This window comes from Zootermopsis nevadensis, unplaced genomic scaffold (genome assembly GCF_977971745.1).
Source record: "Zootermopsis nevadensis isolate Lab colony 2312 unplaced genomic scaffold, Znev_1.0 Znev_ptg000007l, whole genome shotgun sequence".
In the NCBI taxonomy this organism is placed as follows: Eukaryota; Metazoa; Arthropoda; class Insecta; order Blattodea; family Termopsidae; genus Zootermopsis; species Zootermopsis nevadensis.
In genome coordinates, this window is record NW_028259139.1 from 8058007 (window position 1) to 8079512 (window position 21506).

Sequence of the window (21506 nt, forward strand, 5' to 3'; positions counted from 1 at the left end):
AACCCTGTAACTATATGCACGTGACACCTTCTTTAACAATCATTAACACTTAATTTTTTATTTGTGTGTTGTTATGTGACTCTCACTGTAAACATCGATTATTTCCTTAAACAGCATCAACCAGTTGATGTATGAATGGTGAAGTGCTGTGTTTTCTTCGCGGTACGGACTGAATTCTTAATTATTATTTAGATACGCTTCGGCTTTAAAGGGTTAAACGTAATTTTTTCTACAATCTTTGCTGTGTTGTAAGAAATTGAAAGCCAAAAATATTTTACATTAAACAGTCGTTGGAGACATTTCTTGCAAGCAATCAATTGATATTTCCATTCTGTTGCGGGAAAGGTCGACGGAAAAGAGACTTTTGCCATGTTTTAGGTTCTTTGAACAGGATAATCGAGATTTAGGAAGAACGAAGCAGAATTAATGTGTAATTATGTTATGTATTTATTATTTCTAGGATAGTGGAAAGGATTTATTTTAGATTTAATTTCGTGCTCCTTAATTTTGTACTTTTTACCAGATATTATTAGGATGATAAGATTAAAGAGGATGAGATGGGCGAATCATTTAGCAGTCGTGGGGGTGTTAAGAAATGCTTACATTTTAGTTGAAAAGTGTGGAGGAAAGAGAACACTTTGTATGATATATCACCTAATGACATATGTCTATATAATAAGAAAGTGTTCTTAGCTTGCTTCGTTGTTGGTCATTTGTTGTTTAGGGATTTTGTGTCTAAAAGGGTAATATTTATGTTTGTGTATGTTGTTATAACTGTTGACATGGTAATGCTGTTAAGGGATTTTGAGCCTTGTGGAATAATATTTACGATTGTGCGTATTTACTGCTTTAGAGTTCCCTGTCATTTCGGGGGGGGGGGGGGGGGGGAATTTGCTATTTATCAAGATAAACGGCTAAATTTTAAAAAACGTCTGAAAACCGAATCTCGATCTTAAGCATTGATGTTTATGCTGGAAAATGATCTAGGACGGAGAACGTCAATACGCGACGTTCTGCTGTCATTCTCTCTCTCTCATTCTCTCTCTTGTGCTCATGAGGAACCATCTTCTAGTATTTTATTTCGTGTCTACACGCTGTGGTTCCTAACTTTGAACTTTGAGTTGTTACAAAAGCTAAATTATTAAAGACAAGAGGCTTGCATCTATCCCTTAATTCAGAACACTCCAAAGTAAATATGAACCTACTTGATTGACCTCAATTAAACCACAACAATGACGTGTACACAATGCTGGCGCATGAAACTGAAGTAAACAAAGGGTAATGAAATGAATGAGCTAAAATATTCCTTACAAACGTGAAAGGTCGTGAAACTTATTTCGGATGATTCATAGTGTTAAAATTTCTGCCAGTAACGCAAATAGTATAAGATGTAAGGGGATACACTCTTCTGTGAGTTTTAGCATTAACAGACAAAACGTCGTAGGATTTGACTTCTACCAGACGACAGCCATATTCAGACAAAACCTCGCATTCGCCACATACGTATTTCCACAACTCAGACCAAAAATCGTAGCCGAGTGGTCGGCCTCCCTGCTGTTTGTTTGCGAGTTCATGCGTTAAATTCTGACATGAAACCGTCTATTCCACACTTGTTACAGGCTAAAACAATTATGGTAAGACTTTCTGTCTGAACTACTGATAACGTTATTAAGCCGCGAATACATTAATAAAATACATTACCCTCGCAAAGCCTTACAAGTCTCGGGGTGATGTTAATATTAAATATGCTAATGTCCAGTATTTCTGATAATTATTTTAAACATTTGTTATTACTAAGAGAACGGAAAATAAAATGTTATATGGAAAAAGAGTCCTTATAGAGACGATGGGCTAATAGTTGCTCAGCTGGTTAAAGAAACTTGTGCCTCTTTCGAAACTCGATAGTTCATTGGTGTGATTTACAACACCTTGGAACAGGATCCTGCCTTAAGCCAGATTAAGCCATTACACGTTTTATGTAATATATATTTAAGAATTAGGGCCCATATAATATAATTATATTCATATATCTATAATATAACAATAAGAATAGTTTTAATAACGCTTACTGTGTCCGAAACATATGTTTCACCGCAGACTTGCCAAATATTCGTCGTATCGTTTTTCGTCGTTGATATCTCTCAGATAATTGTTTCTGTCTGCGGAAAAATGATGACTATTGCAGTAACGGGGCAGTAGTCTTTTCTATACGTACCGTAACGTTTATTTTATATTAAATTTATCTTGTAGAAAATGAAAGAGTTGTCTGAGAGTATTGATGGTGCAGTAGCCAGCAGCTGTTCTTCCTATAAATGGACGCTGTATGGGATCCCGTAACAATAAAGACTCCAAGGCCACTGACCACAGATGGCGCTTGTACTCTCTGCCATCCATGTTTTTATATAAATGACTTTAAACTGGCTGTAGCATAATCGTTAGCTCCCCTCCGGCTGTCGGCATGATACTTAACCTTCAGGTCTTTCAGCCACGTGTATATTCGTAGTTCCTGAGAGCATAAATGGTATATACCTCATTTGTGTCCATTCAAATGCAACTGCTCACCCTGAGAAACACAGTTCGGATTTGAACACGACAGAAAATACCACGATGCCGGGCATCCTGAAGTAGTTTCCGTGTGTTCTAAACCTATTTATCCAGCGTCTGTTTTAATATTATCCTTTCATCTACGCCTATGTCGCACAAATTTTCTTTTCCCAAAGTTTATACTATGCTTTTTGCGGTGACAATAAAGTAACACACATTTCAACGTCTTGATATATGTGAGAGGCAAACTTTCATTTTCTACATTCCAGTGCTTGAGTTAGTACGTCGGTTTTTTTTATAATCTAAATTTATGGACGTAGGAGGTTTTATGTATTTACGATGTATTCTATTGAAAGACGTTATGAGCATTCGAGTGTTTTATTATGAGCTGGTAAAAAATTCTATATGATATCAATAATATTTACATAATTTGGAATAATATTTCCTGGGATTTATTTTATCCAAGCGTCATTATATTTTTCTTTTCACTTGTGCGTATTAAGATATATCCTAATTTCACAAACCTGTCGCAGATATATTACGTTCGTAATTTTATCCATGTTTTATAATCATAATGATATCATACCTTTTGTTACGTTATAATTACTTTGCCTTGTCTCCCATTAATTTCTCTCTTCTTTAGAAATTCCTTTCCCTTTCGACCTCACAGCCTCCCCGTCTATTCCACAGAATTTTATTGTCAACAGTAACAGAGTCATGATTCACAACCACGTTTCTCTGCAATAGTTGTTGCTGTGCATTTTTTGCTATCAACTTTACTTCGTTCAGTTCTTGCTATAAGCATCGGTCTGATCGATTATTTAAAATGCTTTCTGTAATAGGTACTGCGAAGAACGTATAATACAAATTTTTATGTATACGTTTTATTCAAAATCTTAGGAAAAACAAGAATTTAAAGGTAATAATTTTTAAATTTTGTGGTACGTTCTGTGGGTTTTTTTATTGGTACAGACTCATTTCGCTTTAGAATTATCAGCTATATCACAATATTGCAGTATAGATATGTTTGTAGTTAAAAACAAATTATTCATAAATGTCTGTGTGCTTGTGTCTGTTTTCTGCATCCATGCTGTGTTTTAATACATCTACCTACCATGGTTAATTAATTATTTTCATCATCCGGAAGTCAAATATAGAATTCGTAATACCGCCATGTTCAGAGAGCTGAATCAGTAATTTATTTTTATTACACCTCATACGGTATCCGTTCAGTCGCAGATGATTAAACAACGTGTAATTGTCTTGACCTAGAGAAAAAATGTGCAACTTTGAGTTAGTTCTGTGCACATTGAAGTTCCTTTAACGATAATCAGGAGAATCTGGTATTTAACCTCTCAGGGAAATAGTGCTGACATTTTATATGATAATTTAAAGCAATGGTGTAACTCTTATGAACACTTTGTTAAATATCCATTAAACCAGAACCTATACCACTTGTGAATTTTAATGAGACAAATTATATGTTATATTTATTAATTTTACATTCACTTTTCTTACATGTATTTTCACTTCACTTATCAATAGTGTGTAAATGCTTGTAATCATGTTTAGATTTACACTACATGTTTCGGCTATAATATGGCCATCTTCAGGTCTGTACATGAGTTATTGCACTACTTCTTCGCAATATAAAATAATATTATGCCAACATTTATTATTTAAATTTAAATATTATATTGTTCGATACTTTATGGTACTGCACCAGTCCTTTTGAAAATGAATTAATTTTCGGATTTCGCTGTTTGCGTTTTGGTACCTAAGGCGTATCCATGTCGATATTTTTTACGTGAAAGAATTGAAGCAGGCCGGGTTGCCTACATGTTTGGCGGTCTCGTGCCAACCACAAAACTACACGGGTGTACGGGACGTATGAGGGGGGGGGGGGGGAGTTATCAGAATGAATAGTTCCATCAAACAGGCCGCTGAAATACGTACAATTTTAGCTGCACGAAAGGCATCACTGTATTCCACATGCAAGTTACCTCTGCGGTCTACAATTCCCTGCCTTTGAAGTTGAAATGTCTCGCATGAATTTTTATAATATATACCGGTATAGAATGTTCACCTTACAGTCACAGAGATATCTCTTTGTGTAATATAAGCTTGTTGTACATGTACTGAAGCTTGTTGGATATTTCTAATGGATAAAAGTTAGTTTCAGGTGATAGAATTAAATAAATTTGTCTCTTTGCCCAAAGTTAATTTTTAATTTTTATATTGAGACGCTGGTTTTTAATTTAATACGTAATAATAAAGGGTATCCAGTGATTTTACACTAATACTTTAGGATAAGATTCCTAACATCATTCTATTCGGAAATGTCACGTGATCATAGATCGGATTGTCAACGATTACGGAGCTACGGATATTTCAAATGAAAGAGGATTTGAACCACCTTACTTAGCACAGAGTAATTCATGAGGTTTACAAATTTATTAATTTAATATATCTTTCGGGCTCACGTTCGTGTGGCATATCTACTACATATTACCTCAGGGATAAAATCTATAAGTGTCAGTATAAAATTATCGTCATGCATTCACTGTACATAGAAAGGATAAAATTTGGGGAGATATCGTCTGTCGTCCTAGCTCTGTACATGTCTCATATCAGGTAGTAGCTTGTGACATATTGCGATTAAATTTGGCGTTAGCGGTTTACATATAAAGTTCTTAGGCCAGTTTCATTTATTTCGTGTCAGCATAATATAATTCATACTTCACGTCAAGTGCAAGCACAACTGAATCTTTTCTCTTCAAAACTAAATCAACGCACTAAAAATTGCTACATAATCCTAAGTATGCATCTCATCAATGATTACAGCACTTTTAAGCATTTTATACAGTTAACACTTAACAAACTGAAATTGATTACTTACTATTCTGAGTAATTTGTTACCTTTAGTGCAAATAACAGAAGAAAAATTTGCATTTTAAGTGAATAAGTATGATAATTAAAATAATCTGTATAAAGTGTAAAGAAATGGTAATATTTTTATGTTTATACTCTATTCTATGATATTCTTCTATTCCGCGTCTGCTTCGCGCTTTGTGTATACACAGGTTTTATTGATACAGGCATTGTAAGGGACTCATAAATACCATCTATTTTCGTTGGCTTAATCACAGTAATGAGTTAGGTGAAAAGAAGGGATTATGGACCTCATGTTGCTATATGCACATATCTTATACAATGCGGTGTATACAATTCTAATTCAGAAACAATTTGTGACTACTTAAACACATATTTCTACGAAATGTAGTTAGTTTTTCATTTTAAAAAGGTGTGTAAAAATAAACCGTTACTTCATTGTCTGAAAGCAACAAGCAGGAAATGAACTAATTTTAAAACTGTCAGAAACAACAAAACATTGAAATGCCTATCATTGAGAAAAGAGAAATGAGACAAAAAACAAACAAAACTCATGCTTTGTTGCTACACACCGGAAAACGGATTTCACAGTCATCCATCATGACCCCCTTTTTTTCTTAAATTCATCCTTTTTAGCGGCACTTTTCTCTCGTATTTTGTTAAATCTCGTTTTCTTAGTACCTGGTGCATGATTAAACCTAGCTCACTCCGGAGAGATTTAGCAAACGGCTTTGTGGAATGGCATCATTACATACACGAGGCTTCTCGTAAAATCCAGAACACCGTAAGGCTCCACCACCACAGAAGATCACGTCAGAAGCTGCCATACAAAAAAAAGTGCGTTTCGCATCTTTAAATATTCTGTTCTTACAACACAAATGTCTAGCTTCACGAAGCAAAATTCTTCCTGAGGAAATAGAAGTCCGTAAGCTATTAAAAAAATATACCCCTTTTATGTAACCGATTTATTTAATTTCTTATTTATTGTTTAATTTTGCAGCATTTGCAAGATCCTTACAGTAGATTCTGTTCTGAATTACTTCAGTCCATCGCACAATCTGGCATACTATCTCTCCAAGATCCGTTTTAATATTATCATACCATCTAAGTCAACGTTTTACTTCAGTGACATTTCGTATTCTTACGGCGCCAAGTATTAAGTAGCTGCATTCTAGGTTTCTGAGCCGTGTAGACTCGTAGAAGCTTACCGACGTTTCAGGGGTTCTGTAAGACTACAAGGCAAAAACAAGTCAGAAGACAGACGATTTTATTTTCGTTCAGGACTCTTTAGATGCAAAAGTTGCATTTTTTCCCCCAGTTTTTACATACGTAATTAATACGTAGCCAATTTTGTCTTCCTTTAATTTGAACAAGTTGATGATATTTGGTGAAAATTACAAATTAAGAAGATGCTGATTGTCACAGTTTTCTTCGCTATTCTGTTCCTTCGTCTCTTTTAATTCCAGAAATTATTCAAATTATTCTCATTATCCCATTCTCAAACATGTAATCAGTTACACTCAAAGAGTGAGAATCAAATTGACATCTAAAAATGCTATTGGAACAAAATAATAATTCTACAAAAATGTATCAGATTTACTTGAAAGAAAAACCTAGATGTTCTCAAAACTATTAGCGAGTTGCCGATATACATCTCTCCGTCCGTCGCATATTTCAGTAAACTCCTCTTACCACGTTCATACGTACTGAATATTAATGGTCATCTTTACAAGTGATCTCACGTTTCACATTTAAAATAGTGTCTTTATATAACTATATAATTAATATTTTGTTTCAGGACACTGGTGCAACTTTAAAGTATAGAGCGAATTGGCACAGTTAAGGATCATCGTCGTCTTTTCATCATCTCTAAGGAATTGCAGGTACAGTTTCATCAAATATATTGCAACCAGTTCATGTCATGTCATATTCTTTTATCATAGTTAGACCTACACATCCAATTATAAACCCAGTAGAGTTTGAAGTTGATACTGAGTCATAAAATAACCTTGTTTGCTTTTCTTCTCAGTATATAAAATTATTCTGTAATCTACTGTATATATATTCAGTAAAATTCTAATGAAGTTGTGAAACCTACAATTAATATTTTGACAGTTAACTTAGTGAGAAATATATATATATATATATGGCTACTATTTTATTTGATAAGCGTTATTTCTTCATACATCCATTTAGGTTATTCATATTTAAATAATATCCACGTTACGCTAACATTTATTTAGTTTAATATCGTTTGCATTCGTATTGCGTAGTCAGATTTTCCGTTTCTTGGAACCACGTGTGAGGTGAGGGGAAAATGGCGACGTGGCTTAGGGCCAACACTAATATCGTAGGATTTTCATCCCACTGGAAGTTTCAGTAATACCTCTTGCCTTATACCACGTGCATAAACTGAAGGAAAAATGTTTATTACCATGGCGATGGAGATTAGGACAACAGTCACCACTAGAATAATTCTGTCATTCTAAGGAAATAACCAAGTACATTTTGCATTCGAGCAAAGCATTATTCCTATATTAGCATTCTAGATAAGATACACCAGAGCTCGGAGGTCTGTTAAGTGTGAGGGGATAAAATTGTACTGAGAGGAAATAAATAACTAGTTTATCGAACGCAATTGTGTTGTTTAGAGTAGTTCAGGCTCTGTAAATAGGGTGGCCGAATATATAGAAGCAGAGGTTGTACTTAACGCCTGTGATTAAAAGAAATTCAGAAACACATTAAGAAATATAATTGTTTCAAAAGAAATGTTCGTAACGAGTGAACAAATATCATTACATTTTGATAAACAGAAAGTTCGTAGTCAAACAGAATAGGAGGAGTGTAATTTATGCTGCACTGGCTTCTATTTTTGCTTCTAAAGCGTATAATTCACTGTGATGTTATATATTCTTGTATTTTATTTATGTAGGTTTCATCACATCGATAATTTTCCAGCGTCCTGAAACGAAACAAAACATTTATACTTGAAACTTGTAGTTTACATATACCTAATTTTAATCCCGACTTAATTACCAGTTATCTTTATGGATATTATAAGTGTTCCTGGTTTTATTCAGTCTCCAATGACGAATATTGGCATGGCGTATCGAAAACAGCTACGACCGCGTTCTTAAAGATTCTTACCCATTCAACATTTATAGTTCTATTACCATATAAGTCAATGCTACATGACATTCGCAGATAAAACTCTCATTTCGCTCAAGGCATGTAAAGATTATTGGCACGACATGTAGTACGCATGGCATGGATGCATACTTTCAGTAGGAAAACCACAAAAGGTAAAATTACCTGGAATACGAAGACTTGAGTGGGAGAATAATATTAAAATGTTATGGGAAGTTGAGGATTGGACGCATCTGGTACAGGATAAGAGTCATAGGCGTTTTCTTATATGCCTAGTAGTAAAACGTCAGCTTGGACAAAAACCATAATTTTTTTAAATTTACATAGAGACTATTAGCATTTTGAAATGACTCTGAATTATTGAGTCGGAATTTAGACTTGTAACCGGTGCAGCTGTTTGAGAAGAAATTCATTAACGTGAAAAGCCACCAGTGGGCGAATTTAATAATTTACCGCAGCGCTACCCATCGCGTGTTTACCACTACAACTTGTAGGTGTAAAGGATAGACCTGTATGTAAATATTGTTTGAGAGGATTTGCCCCGCAGCGAAAGAAAATTTTAACAGCGTCTATTCCTGTGTCAACATACCTCTCATTAATAGTACACGCTGATAATTACAGAAGACGCTGGCTTCTCTGATGTCTCATACATATTCCCGACTTCAGGTTACAGTAAGACCAACTTGCAACGGATTACCTAGGGAAATTCTCATTTCTTTCAGACAAGTATCAGCCCAACACTACAATACAATCAGTAATTTATATTTTGGATTTCATTTTCATCTTGCACTGTTTCTTCCTGTCTTTTTTACTTCTCTAATTGCCTTGTTTTTAATAGTATCTTGTACTATTTTATTGCTATGGGACATAATTTGTACCTACTTCTGTAAGGAAGTGTTCTTCTAAGATAAATTCTAATAAGTAAAGCACATGATAAAATTATATGAGAAGCCAGTAAGTATACACGGTGAATTGATTCAGTTTAGCATCAAGCACTTTTCGCTTAGTATAAGTAGTTTTGTGTTTGGTTTATCCTCTAATAACTTAAGACTAAGATATTACCGGTGAAGGCAGATTATATTTCAACAAAGGTTTCCGAAAGGAAATGTAATCAGTACAGCCGCCTGTCTGGCAGACGAGACATAGGAAGACCAAGAAAAAGATGAAAGAGAGCTCTTGGTGACCCGTCAAATGCGGGCATTAATTGGTCACTTGACATTGACAAATAATATTAGCTGTGTTTTCAGACATTATCGCCATCCTGTGCAATATGAGATTGGTTAAATGTTTGAGTATTTTAATTTTCCGATATCAATAATAGCGAAGAAACGGTACCCTTACCTGCACAAGTTACATGATCGCATTGCGCAACACCTTCTGCGCAGACGCTCAAATAACATAACCTATCCTGTCCCAACTTATCCTAGACGGGGTTATGTTGAGTCAGCAAAAATAAGATCCTGCTCACGAATTTCAAGAACATCGAATGGATGGTATCCTTGGGAATTCTAAAGGCAAATCCTTGTTCTGATATCATCATGTCCTTAAGAAGACTTTAACCAATCTTTGACCTTAACTTGACATGAACATAGCCATTCAGGGACTTAACTTTCTGCAGAAATTAGCATGTATTACAGTCCACGACTGTAATCTTGAGACTTGAAAGGAATGCAGGAAGTCCGTAGCGTTAAAGGCAGACGCTATCTTTTCCCCTTTCCTCCTTCACCCCGCAAGTCTCAAGATTACAGTCGTGGACTGTACTTACCTGTTATTTTCCATGTTATGACATATAGGCGAACAGTGTTAATGTGGATCCTACAGAAATGAAGTGCAAAACTGTGAGCCATGTTATATTTATCGGTATACGGTGAAGTGGTACAATTTTATGAAGACGTTATTCAACATTCTTTTTCCATAAAAGGAGCTTGGTTTAGTAGCAGTTAAGTAATGTGATATTTAAATTAAAATCATGTTTGCTTATTTTATATGCGTGTATAGAAAAATAATGTATTATTCGAATCGTATAAATACAAGTTCAATTTAGTATCAATATTGAAGCTTGCCTTTCTTATACATAATTCCAGTATTGGACGATAATCCTCGCGTATCCGTAAATGTTAATATTTAGACAGTAATATTATAACGTTCTGCACAGCTTTGGGAATTATTACAACACTGGTCTGTATGTGACGTGTACAAAGTGCATTTGCTGACGTACCTTTCAAGCTCAAAAGAAGACTAAAATTAGATTTGTGATGCATAAAAATTGGGCGTGCATGGTTAATATTCGAAATGACGCTGCGATTATATCATCTTTCAACTGGGTAGCCTGTTTTAGCAAATATTATTAATGAGTAATTTTTTGCGAAATATTTCAATATCAGATTTCTTGCAGTAGGTATTGAAAGATTACTCTGTTTTTGAGGGAAATTTATTAATCAAACATTTTTGGCCTTGCAGAGTTCTAAAGTAGCTATCTTTTCTATAATTAAACTTAGTAAAATTTATATTAATTAATGTTGCTACGTTTTTGGATCCATTATTCATACTTAATTTATAAACATGTATAATTTTGAAAAAAAAAATAATGTAATTCTTTTGACCATCCGGTTTCATTATGAGGTTAGATTACCCAACGATGTAATTAGTTTCTTGCCTCTGGATTTTATATTATGGGATTGAAAAAATAGCTGTACAAAGGACACTGATGCATTTCATTCCAAACTTTTGACAACTTTTCATTTTCCGAACTTTCCCTATAAGTGTGGTGCCCTTCTCTTTAAAACTTAGAGAGAAGATATCAACATTTTTTTTATGCAAATTACTTACATTTTCTTTCGTTCCTACTTCGGCTTCCCCTTATTTCATTAAAGTCTTTGTTATATATCTTTCATAACTGTCTGTTTCTTTGTTTCTGTTTATTTTCACAATCATCGAATCAATAAGCATACAAAGTTTTATTTCAGTGGTGGTTCATGTTTTCCATGTTCTTCATTCGTTGTTTTACACGCCTTATTGACCGCTATGCACTCTTATTTCACGTATAAATCTAATCACATTATGGATAGGTTTTTTCTCACACGTACTTCGTTTTGTTAACTATTCTTTGAATGGGACAATAATATAAATTAAAGTTAAATAACAGGATGAGGTCGGTATTTTATGTTGAGTAGTATTTTCTATGCAGTGGGATGGTTTTTATAATCTCTTTTTAAGTTCATTTTGAACTTTATAGTTGGGATTCTGTTGAACCGACATGAATCAAAATTAAATTCGTTTGACAACTTTCAGTGTGCACTCGCCATACTAAATATAATTAAAATAAACTTTGTATTGGAACATTCTGATGTGTGTGTTTTACGTGAAATATAGTTTCAATATCGTTTACACAACCATTTTTATTAATTCGTTTTGATGCTATTCTATTTCTACTGATTAATGGAAAACAGTGACATCTAAACTAATTAACACAAACAGTTGCGTTAACAGTGTTAAATACACATAGTAATTATTTTCAGATATTAAACAAAACTGACAAATGAACAAACACAATTCTTCTTATTTAATGTTTACTTTGTTGAATTTGTACGTCGAATTCACACAGACATTTCCTTTAAATCTGACATTTATTGCCAGACAGCTGCAAATCAAATATTCCAGTTCACTCGTGAAGACCAAAAGATAATTTATATTTCTCGGGTTTATAAGAATTATGGAAACAACAAATCCCGTTTGTTCTTATATACCACATGCAGGTACAGTCCGCGACTGTAATCTTGAGACTTTCAAGGAATGCAGGAAGTCAGAAGCGTTGAAGGCAGACGCTATCTCTTCCCCTTTCCTCCTTCACCCCACTTCTCACCCCGCAAGTGTCAAGATTACAGTCGCGAACTATATTAGTCATGAATTCAGGTGTTTTAAATGATCGGCTTATTTCCAGTGTGGCAACAGTTCATTTTGTGTATTAAGTGACGCGTGGTTTTTAAGCAACCTTAACGTATTGGTCCAGATTAACTTCGTAACAAGCATCACACCTTTTCACCAGTCTCCGCCTGTGAATGAATGATGGTTCACCATAACGCCTAAGTCCTTAACATGTTTTTTTCCTCTTATCATGCATTGTTTCCTAAACACTCTCCTATTTGTCATAACACTACAGGCAAATTCGAATGTTCAAACTATCTCCAGCTCTTGAAAGAACTAATGATGACAGTTGAGAATGTAAAACGTACATTGAATACATTGTATTCTACCTGTCATGACACGAAGCAAAGCTGAAGCCAGCGCAGTAACATTTTAACTTCCTGTCTCCACAATCTCTCAAATGGTAAAATTACCCAGATTTTAGGGAAAATTCTATGCAGTAATAATGTGCGTATTATTTTTAGAGTTACGCGATGTAAACTTATTAATTTTATAATATATGTCTGCTCATAAGCTTTTGTGGCGTATAATGATAAACTCAGTTTCGTAAAATAGACATATTGTATCTTTATTTCTTATCATATTTTATCTCTATTGTCAGACGAAGCAAAAGCTTTGTACATTTTAAGGATCTACCACGCAGAATTAGTTTATTCTACGTTCTTTGGACTACGTGAATAAAATTATAGCACCATATAGAGGCCATGTTATTATTCAGTGCGGTGGCCCTAATTGCAGAAACTACCCGACGAATTTAGCGGAAATTTGGTTTTAATTGTTCTGCATCAAAAATTGTTAATGGAATATAATGTTGGCTCGTACTCATCAAATAATTTATTTTATTAAGAAAATTCGTATATGGTATAAAATATACCACGGTGTTTTAAACTGTATTAGAAATTTTATTACAGCGTGTTTACAAAACATCTTTGGCCTACCCTTGTCCGATCTTCTACAGGTATTCTCTCCATGTTCATATTTGTCTCATCCCTGAAGGATGAAATTTTAGGGTGGGTTTGGAACCAATGTAAACATCGAAGAACAATTAAAATCCCTATTCACAATTGAACCGCACTAATAGAGCTAATTAGTGCCTACAATGTTTATTGAAAACACTTTATGATTTTGTGAGTCGTAATATATGACTTCATTGTAAATAGGTTTTCAATAACATTGATCACTGCTAAAATCTGGATGTCTTTTACATAACTTTTCCCTTTGGGTTTTAGGTGTATTATCCACTGACTAATTCGGTGGAATTCCTTTTCAACAATAGCGTATATTTCCATGGAAAAATCTATTCTGATCTGAAACAATAGATTTGTTTCAGCAATAAATGAACATGGAGTCCAGGACAATTAGTTACCTGTATTTAATGTGAATAACATCACAATAATACATGCCGAGCACTGGAAAAGTCTGAATAGCTATCCTAGAGTTCCATAATTAATTTCATTCATAGCCTCTCCAGGTTACTTCAAAGAGATGTCTGGTTTTGGAAATGTTACGTATTTGCATTACTGATAATATTTGTTATTAACATTGAATTCACTTCAAGGACAACAAAATGGGTTAAATATTAAAGAATGCATTGGGAAGTACCTGTAGTGTAATTAGGTTTGATTTCACTTATGTTGTGTGTACTACATTGATGGAACATATAGGATACTCTTCCTTTAAGAGTTGTATTAAATTGTTAAACCTGTCAAATATCTGTAGGACTCCTCTCCCAGTCCTAAATAGTCCATCAAACTTTCTTTCACTGTGACAGTAATAATTCTTATGACTACAAAAATTGATGAGATGTTGTTTATCATGACAGTTGATAGCTATAACGCAAAATATTCCTTACCGGCATTACCGTGGTAATTATTACAATTTAGGCAAAAAACAAATTGTTTCAACGATTATCTAATACGGTCAAAAAGATCTTAGCAGCTTACCATGACAACTACTACTACTACACCGTGGCACTACAGCCCTTCTGTGCCATGGCACCGGTTACGTACCACATATTGCCAACATTATACCACGCTGTCGAAAACTTTTCAACCTTAATCTCTTAACTGCATTTTTATGGTAACGGTTATAATAACTGATGCATCAGAGACACATAATTTCATAAACAGAAATATATTATTAAAATATTACATACAGTATAATATGTTTTTCTCGAATTTTGTATAATTAGTATTGCATTTAAATATGTTGAAATTACAAGTTGCCGGTGTAAATATTAATAATGCCTCCCAGTTTTATCTTTTACGAGACAGTTAATGAAGAGGTGTTTTAGAGGCAGCTGATTAAATTATATTTGCGCTAGTGTAAAGCGGGAGTTATGCTGGACTGATACGAACTATAATTAAATATGCCTGTCAGTTATTAGTTTAGATCTGCAATACTATTGTGACTAGGCTTTTACAACCATGATTATATTTTTCTGATTCTTCATCGATTAAAGACTTTGTATTTTTGTAAATTCCCGACACACGCAGCCAACGATTTTAAAAATTAATTTTAATTACATTTGAATGCAAGAATGTTGTTTCTCTGTCACAAAAGTGTTGTGGGCTGTAAAACAAAGTTCTATTGTTTTAATTTAATAAATTTTCTCATAAACACCCATAGTTTTTGGATTAGAAAGGCTTACATTCAATACTGCACACCAGCTTTCACGAATGCAGTTAATCTGTTACATAACATGCATCCTAAAGCTTCTTTATGAAACAGTGCGTCATTCAGATATATAATTTCAAGGGCATAATCGTCTCTGAATCTCAAATTCCATTTTCAAAATGGGACGCTTATTAGCGACGCAGGCGTTCTGAATGCGAAATCAAGCAAGAATTTTCACTATACGCTGACATCCATTATGAGGTAATGGAAGTTGATCCAGTTATCTTATCGAATTTCCACTTAATATTCTGTGGAATTCTAGTTAAAATAACGAAAGTTAAAACACATAAATTGTGTGCTCTTGTGAGTGTATTTTGATATCGCTCAGTTTTTATGACTAATCTTCGTTCACGGAGGCTTTTCAGCACTGCAAATTCTGAAAAGAAAAATAAAGTTTGCCTAAGAAATAAAACTACTGCAAAAAGAAGTCTTATCAGTAGAATGCATGAAAGTCTACAAATATTATTACTCGAAATGATACAAAGGGTATAAAAAGGACGCTGTGGCGTCGTGATCCACTATCTCTTCTAATAGAACGGAGAACCAAAGACGAAATTCCCGACCTCCGTTATAAACTAATTTATTTTTTCTAGAGTCTGTAAGAACGACTGAGAAACGCTGAAAATTTCCTTTCAACTGTATTGCACTAAGAGTGGAATAAACACTTTGTGTTTCTTGAAGAACTAACTGCACAGGTTCAATTAAACAAATTCTACTCGCAATACAAATAAGTATCTAATCATTAATACTTGTACTATTATTAAAATTCTATATAGAAATCTTTCTTTACGATTACAACTTAAAAATTATCCGTACAGAATGGTCGAAAAATCTGAAGTAGTTCTTAAAATATATTTTTACTGAATTTTAACAAAGCAGCATTTACTATTTTGCTTAAATAATATAATAAATTTTAAATTTGTATTTATCGTGCATACAAACAAAACTGTTTACATTTTAGAAACACTTTGTGCCAAACGCATTTCGACCTCATGAGGTCATCATCAGTTGGTGAAAACATATTAATTCACTGGTCTGTCTATTTAAATCATGCAATTTATAAATCGATGGATTTTTAAAGCACTGCGCATAAAAACAGTCACATTTTGTAAAGCATTCTTCACGTAATACCACACTGAAAGTTTGTATTGCACAAGGTTTTAAGTTTTAATATAATACAGTTTAATTTATTGCAGATAGTAATTTTATAAAATGTTCACCAACAAGTAAAACATATTTTAACAAATGTCCTAGAGCAGTAGTATTCAACCTTTTTTGTTCGCGTACCCCCAGATATAATTTCTTTTCAACTTTGTACCCCCAAAGTTGTTGATGTATAATTAAAGTTATGCATATTACATAATATACATCTAAAATAAATTAAATAAATTACATTACGGATTATACAGTGTTTATCATAAAATAATATTTTTTTTAAATTTCACGTACCCCCTAAGATGTCTTCGCGTACCCCTGGGGGTACGCGTACCCCAGGTTGAATACCACTGTCCTAGAGAATACGTTTTATTGCTTGATTAGTTTGTAAAACGAAGTCAAGGTCCCTTTGAATATATACTGCTGTCAACAATCAGTTTCCAGTAATGCGTTTATATTGTTCTCTTACATTTTAACGTACCTTAATGAAGGTGTTTCATTAAAAATCAAGCACAAGCAGTTATAAAGCAGCTGCACAGCGAGTAAGTAGTCCACGTAAACAAACGTAAGCCATAGCTGTCACATTTAATACACTCTCTTAGTTTAGCTTTACGAGTATGCTGCTCTTTTTGATGAGAGTAAAACCAAAAAATAAAATACAGCCCAAGTTCAAATCCATTTCATGGCTGTTTTGTAATAACATGATAATGCAATAATGTCCTGGCGCTCGGATGTAGACCGTCACAATATGTTCCCAGCATGAACACTGATTTATACAAGCTGGATGTAAGTTCGTGCAGTGTTATGGATCCACCCTCTGGTGCACCTGATGGATATGCATCCGACAGCACAGAAACAAATTACGTCAATATGGGTTGTTGTGTGGTCGCAGCACTCATTTGACAGCTTGCCCCCCCCCCCCCCCCCCCATAATATCCCATTCTTTCTCCTTCTGAAAATTGAAATTGCAGTTGCAATACGTGTGCCATCTCTTCTTCCCCTGGAAATATGCTACACTTTTAGCTGGACGGAGTAGCAGGTTGCTGATGTGATTTCATAGGCGATAACGTAGTGGAACAAACTGTTGTAGATCCTGAACATAAAACCACATTCTGCACACTTAACACTTCGACAGTTTGAATTTGAACGCAATTTAAACTCCGGTAAATACAAATGAATAGAGATAGGGAGAATATGTATGTGATTTGAAGTTATCACGGCGGGAAATATGTCGGTTGTATTCTTCCGGATTGTGACACTGTAAAGTGTTGTTGGCTGTTATGAACGGTATGCTTTAACGTGTCCCCTCTATCTTGTGGGACAGCCCTCAAACAATCTTGCGCTTTGAATAAAGTACAATAATTTTCTTATTACAGTCTTTTAAGTAATAAGTTAAATTCTTGTGCCCGATTCTCACAAGGCCTTCGGAACAGGATTACTTACAAGTCACATTTAATAAATATTTCAACCCTTTGACTCACGAATATCATATAAATAATAGTTAATAATTTAGTCCATACCTCAAGAAAATTACAACGCTTCATCACTGTAGACAGTAGGTTTATGCTACGTATAGGAACAATCTCTGTTCGCGATAATCATAAACACCCAAAAATAGACGCTGTGCAAGTATTGAGTAGATCTTACTGAATCTGTTGGGTTAAGGTCCCTGAATGAAATATTTAAGAAATATTTAATATATTCAATGTTCATTATGCCTTCTGCAGCGTCAACACAAGTGTAATGAATGATATAAAATTGTCATTACGTATTCACAAGAACAATTAATACTTCCGACGTTTCGTGCGGGAAATTGTCGATATTGATAGACTCCTTGAATAATAGGCTAATATGTTAATGGGCTAATGATGATGACGATGATAATTTCAGTCATGGGATATAAACAGTTCTATCCTAAATAAATTATGAAAACTATGGATTTTATGTGTACGTACATCTGATATCCAGGCTCTCGATGTTATTTTAAATTACCATATCAGTAAACCTTTCATTTTTAACATGGCAGACACGAAAAATATAATAATAGATTTAAATAAGAAACAGAAGGCTACAACTACTATATTAATTTTTTGTGAAAGCAAATATTTTTGAATAGGAGGTTTTGTTATCGTTCACGAATCGAGAATATTTATGACTTCCTTGTTGTTATGAAGCTTAGTGATGTTCAGCGAAAGGCTTATGGAATACAGTGGGAAGATTATTGCCCATGCAACAATCATCTATCAAACAGCTAACCAATCTCGCCATCTGATCACCTATTTAACCACAAAATATAATCCCTTTTGTGTTCTGCGAAACACACAATGCAGTCACATCAATAATGCTGAAGGTAAAACGTGATATTCTCTGTTTTGGTGTGTTGTTGTGGAAAGTCACCAACTTTTACTCCAAATATACACAAATTACGATAATTACATATTGCAGATTTTAAAGACTTAGTGTATATTTAAAATGTTATGGGGATTTAATCGATAGGAAATAACAAATGTAAAAAAGTAAATGATAGATTCTCAAAGTGATAAATATTATTATTGTTTGGAGGATATTTGTTCCGCAGGGTATCGCCCTGATGATGGAGGCAGCAGTGCCCTCTGTAACGTTGACAAACTTCTACCAGGCTACACGGCGCTCTAACGTAGAACTCGTCTCCGTCATAACCTTAAATCCTACAATATTAGTCTTGTTTGTAATGATATTCTCATTGATTTTTATTTGACATATTTTATATTTCGCAACTCATTTCCCTGCCTCCAGACTAACATTGCCATGGTAACATACATAAACCACGACCGCTTCCATTACATAACATAACATTATAATAAATAGTCATACCGGGATTATATTTTGAAACAAAAGTTCAAAGAAATAAACAAAACTCTGAAATCGTAAGTCCGCCGAGAGAACTTTTATATTGCACTGTAAGATTGGATCATGGTATTCACCAGTTTAGTTTCACTGCACGCTCAGTTCTACTGCTGAGTTGTCCAGGGCACAGTGCGAATTCAGGAAAGTGAAGTTTTATACGCCTTTCACAGAAGTAGGACTCTATCTCTTTTTAAAACACCCCAAGGAACTTTTGTACAAGTACCTTGTATTTTTTTTCCGTAGCAGCGATAAACATTGAACAGCATGAATGAATGTACCTCGGGCGACCGTTACATGGGCCCAATGATGCATACAAGGATTCTGAACGGGTTGAATAACTAATGCTCCTACTAATTGCACCGTAGGGCGCAATCTCACAAAGCCACTCAACTCTCAATATTTCACTGCGGTAAAAGAAACTTTCGTTTTCGTGGATCAACCAAAGACAAAAAAGATGGTACAAGCCCCACCATTTTGCTTAAATTACGTAAAATGGACACATACTGAGGTGATCGTGTCTTAACGTATGTTCCATTTCCAAAACAACATAAAAGATTTTGATTACATTTGGTATTGGAAATATATATTAAAATTAGTGTAATGTTGATTTCTGTCCTCTGGGTTGTTGCGCTGTGTAGTCAGGTCGATGTTAACCAGCGTTTCAGAGGTCATACTGCCTCCATCATCAGGGCGATGAGTATGAAGATTTCTGTCTTCTGGGTTGTTGCGCTGTGTAGTCAGGTCGATGTTAACCAGCGTTTCAGAGTTCATACTGCCTCCGTCATCAGGGCGATGAGTATGAAGATTTCTGTCTTCTGGGTTGTTGCGCTGTGTAGTCTGGTCGATGTTAACCAACGTTTCAGATGTCATACTGCCTCCGTCATCAGGGCGATGAATAGTTCTATCTTCTGGGTTGTTGCGCTGTGTAGTCTGGTCGATGTTAACCAGCGTTTCAGAGGTCATATTGCCTCCGTCATCAGGGCGATGAGTATGAAGATTTCTGTCTTCTGGGTTGTTGCGCTGTGTAGTCTGGTCGATGTTTACCAACGTTTCAGATGTCATACTGCCTCCGTCATCAGGGCGATGAATAGTTCTATCTTCTGGGTTGTTGCGCTGTGTAGTCTGGTCGATGTTAACCAGCGTTTCAGAGGTCATATTGCCTCCGTCATCAGGGCGATGAGTATGAAGATTTCTGTCTTCTGGGTTGTTGCGCTGTGTAGTCTGGTCGATGTTAACCAGCGTTTCAGAGGTCATATTGCCTCCGTCATCAGGGCGTGGGGTTTACAGTCTCATCCCGGAAAAAAACTAATTGTACGTAAACCGAAAAAGGGAAGCTAAGGCCCTAAAAAGGGCTTTACTTCCACGGAGTAGTAGAGGAGTTGTATCAGAAATAATGTCTGTTTGCATCTGAATTTAGGATTTTCTAAAAAAATAAAATATCGAGTGATATCAAAATATGCGTAGGTAGAAAGGTGAAGAAACTTTAATTTGTTCCCCAATTATCCATAGTCGATTGGCTTCAGATATTTATTGATTTGTCGAAGACGCGACACCCGCATTGAAATAGCGTACCAAAGAATCCATTTTCGTGAAAAACAAGTACGTATTTTAGCTGTGCCGCGTGTCTGTGAGGACCCTTGGAATGTATACGCCATTTCTATTTACAGTGCGTGGTGCGTTGCATTCAAAAAGATGAGTCATCCGGAAAGTGAACCCCATCTTCTCCTTCCGAGCAGAAAACGGTTTCTGAAAAAAAGCCTCTTACAACTGTAATGACCCTCCAAAAGGTTCGGTTCTCTCAGTTCCTGTATAAGATCAAGGATACCCCATCTTTATGAAAGCTGCAATTTTATTTCCTAGAAAAATGCTAACGTTTAGGGTTAGCTTACAAGTTCAAATATTTTGAGAACGTCAGTAACAAATTAAAATTACGTTCAGGAAGATGTGAAATGCAGATTAAATTCTGCGAATGGATCCTGCCATTCAGTTCAAAATGTTTTATCTTTGTTTCCTTTTTTCTGTAGTTTTATTACAGGTGTAAAACCTAATTAATTGAAATGAACGAAGACCATGAGTTTTGTGCATGGGCACTCGAGACATGCGTACGATATTTAAATTTCATGAGTTGAAAATGTGGATTGTGGCTTTTCTGCGTTCAGATGCCGCGTAGTGTTGTAGATCGTTATAAACGTTTAGGAGGAAAATATCGTCTCCACTTTCAGGGTGTAATTCACCTCATAATGTAAGTTATAAGTTCTCCGAAACGTTGGTAATCACCTAAA

General features: G+C 34.9%; 2 protein-coding genes across 3 annotated transcripts in view; one reads left to right on the forward strand and one right to left on the reverse strand.

The window, feature by feature from the left end:
* The window catches only part of LOC110829848 (uncharacterized), a 109758-nt gene that overhangs the window by 52347 nt on the left and 35905 nt on the right, over positions 1-21506 (reverse strand). The window lies entirely within an intron of this gene.
* Positions 1-21506, forward strand: part of Stoml2 (stomatin like 2) — a 124813-nt gene that overhangs the window by 43083 nt on the left and 60224 nt on the right. Inside the window, exon 2 of the mRNA XM_087344180.1 lies at positions 7235-7319. The gene's annotated coding sequence lies outside the window, so the exon portion shown is untranslated. The remainder of the gene's footprint in view (positions 1-7234; positions 7320-21506) is intronic.